Here is a 2,668-nt window from a genome sequence, read left to right as displayed (position 1 = left end):
AAAAAAAAAAAAAAAAAAAAAAAAAAAAAAAAAAAGAATATGCGCTAATCCAGTCGGAATAAACTCTCATTTTTGTTTGCTCCAGCGAGTGAGAACGAATAGCATTATCCTCTCCGCAATGTTTTATCAATAACGAATTAATGGCTCGACGTCGATCGAAATGCATATTGTGTTCGTTTGTTTTCACCCCACCCCCAATCTCCTCCTCCTCGTCCTCTTCCCCGCTTTTTTACTGCGCGCATCATTATTCTCGCATACTATGATAAATAACGATATTATTAATGTATGCGTGTAAATCGAGTGTAAATCATTCGTTTATCTAAGGGATAAACTCGTCTCCTCCAGAGCTGGAGTTACATGGTTGATCGACAACTGGCTAAACAGTTAAGATAGAACCATGCACCTCCATCTCTGTTTTCTGTATAAGATATTATGAATGTACTTCCGACGAAGTCCCAGTTTGCAAAGCAAGTAATTTCATACATCATATACATAGGTTTTGAGCATGGGTTCTCTCGTATAGTTACTTGTAAACTATTCAAGAACATGTGCTTACCGCGAAAGCGATGTACTTAAAAATATGCAATAACATCTTGTCTTACGTTAAGTCTGGCTTTCGCAGTATCAAATTTTATGTTAAGTCGAAAACAAATTCTTTTAATTTTGTGAGTAAGAGAAAATATATATTCGCTATTCTCGTCGTAATAGATATTCTTTCATATACCAATCAGTTGTGTCCCTCTGTGACGAAAGAGCAATCTGATCTTCGAAAGAAGGCTGAAAAAAAAAAAAAAAAATCATGGTTGATAAGCATTTTTAATACGAAAAAGATAAAAAAAAGGGAAGAGAAATTATGTTTCGCAGACAGAAAATAGCAGGAAACAAGTAACTACCTAGCTAGTCTGTAATTGTGGTTGTACTTTTTCATACGCCTCTTCTGTAAAGTATAACGATCGCTGTGGTATAACAAATTACAGAATAAACAATTGTATCCCGACTCGTTCTTCACCCGCGCTCACTTTCGCTATTATCACTGTCCTCGATTCCACTATATCTTAGTTGATCTTAGCCATACGTCCATTCACCTTTTTATCGATGAACCGTTCCGTCGATTTTAGCTTACGAAAAAAAAAAAAAAAAAAAAAAAAAAAAAAAAAAAAAAAAAAAGGAAAAACCCAAAAAAAAAAAAAAAAGGAAAAACCCAAAAAAAAAAAAAAAAGGAAAAACCCAAAAAAAAAAAAAAAAGGAAAAACCCAAAAAAAAAAAAAAAAGGAAAAACCCAAAAAAAAAAAAAAAAGGAAAAACCCAAAAAAAAAAAAAAAAGGAAAAACCCAAAAAAAAAAAAAAAAGGAAAAACCCAAAAAAAAAAAAAAAAGGAAAAACCCAAAAAAAAAAAAAAAAGGAAAAACCCAAAAAAAAAAAAAAAAGGAAAAACCCAAAAAAAAAAAAAAAAGGAAAAACCCAAAAAAAAAAAAAAAAGGAAAAACCCAAAAAAAAAAAAAAAAGAAAAAAAAAAAAAAAAAAAAAAAAAAAAAAAAAAAGAAAAATAAACGGGAAACATTCCAATAAAAAACGCTAAGAGAGGCTTCGTTTATCATTAAAATCCGTGAAATTTGCGCATTTTGAATAAAATAGTTTAGTAATACAATAGAATTATTTGTTTGTCGAGATAAATATTATTGGTTGAAAATTTGTGCGATATAAACAAATTTTTAAACATCTTTAAGTGCAATGTTTTCTGTATTCAAGAATAGAATATTAATATTTTGCTTGATGATTAAAAATGCAAAGAAATTATATACTGCATATTTCAATCGTAACATTAAGTTTCTGCTTTTCGCTGTGTTACATATTTCAAGACCAGTTTTTTTCGCGATTAAAAAATATCGAAGATGTTTCGTGAACCGTGTAAGCGTGCAGCAAAAAAGCGAGGTTTAATATTTAAATGAAAAAAAAGAAAAAAAAAAAAAAATGAAAGCGAAGAAAACGCGCAAATGAAAAATTGAGAGCTCTGCCTAGAAATTTTTAGTGTACATCGTGCCCCTGTATTTAGGTATTAATAACACAATACAAATTGATAATCATGTTATAAAATAAAGTTATAAAGAATAATTCAAGTAATATCAACGGCACCGTAAGTAAATATATACGATTAATCTTAAGATCGTAAAGTTAGGATATCAAAAAAAAACAATTCAATCGACGCGAATCGTTCAAGCGATAGTATGGAGAGAAACGAACAGTTTAAAGAGCGTATTTCATGAAATGAAACGCAAACATTATCCAGAAGCGATTTTGATAATCGCATGAAAGACATGATGGAAAATAATGGAACCATAGAAGGAAGATTGAAGAACAATGGAAAGGTAGAGAAAACATTGGAATCATCGGATATATTATATATATATATATATATATATAAAATTTACGTAAATGCGTAATATGTGCACAACTATGCGACAAATCTTTGAGAAAAAGAAAAATAATAAAAAGGAAGGATACAAAAAATTTAAACTTCAATAACAAAAATTTGTTAATGGCATGCAACGAACGTGGCATGAAATAAATTCCAAACGACGATAAACTGTGAGATACCTCATCCAATTACTTGCTTACACGATGGATTAAAAACAAGATGAAGTAGCCCAACGTGATAACATTATTATTA

This window comes from Apis dorsata, unplaced genomic scaffold (genome assembly GCF_000469605.1).
Source record: "Apis dorsata unplaced genomic scaffold, Apis dorsata 1.3 scaffold_434, whole genome shotgun sequence".
NCBI classification, from domain to species: domain Eukaryota; kingdom Metazoa; phylum Arthropoda; class Insecta; order Hymenoptera; family Apidae; genus Apis; species Apis dorsata.
Note: the sequence above shows the minus strand (reverse complement) of the source record.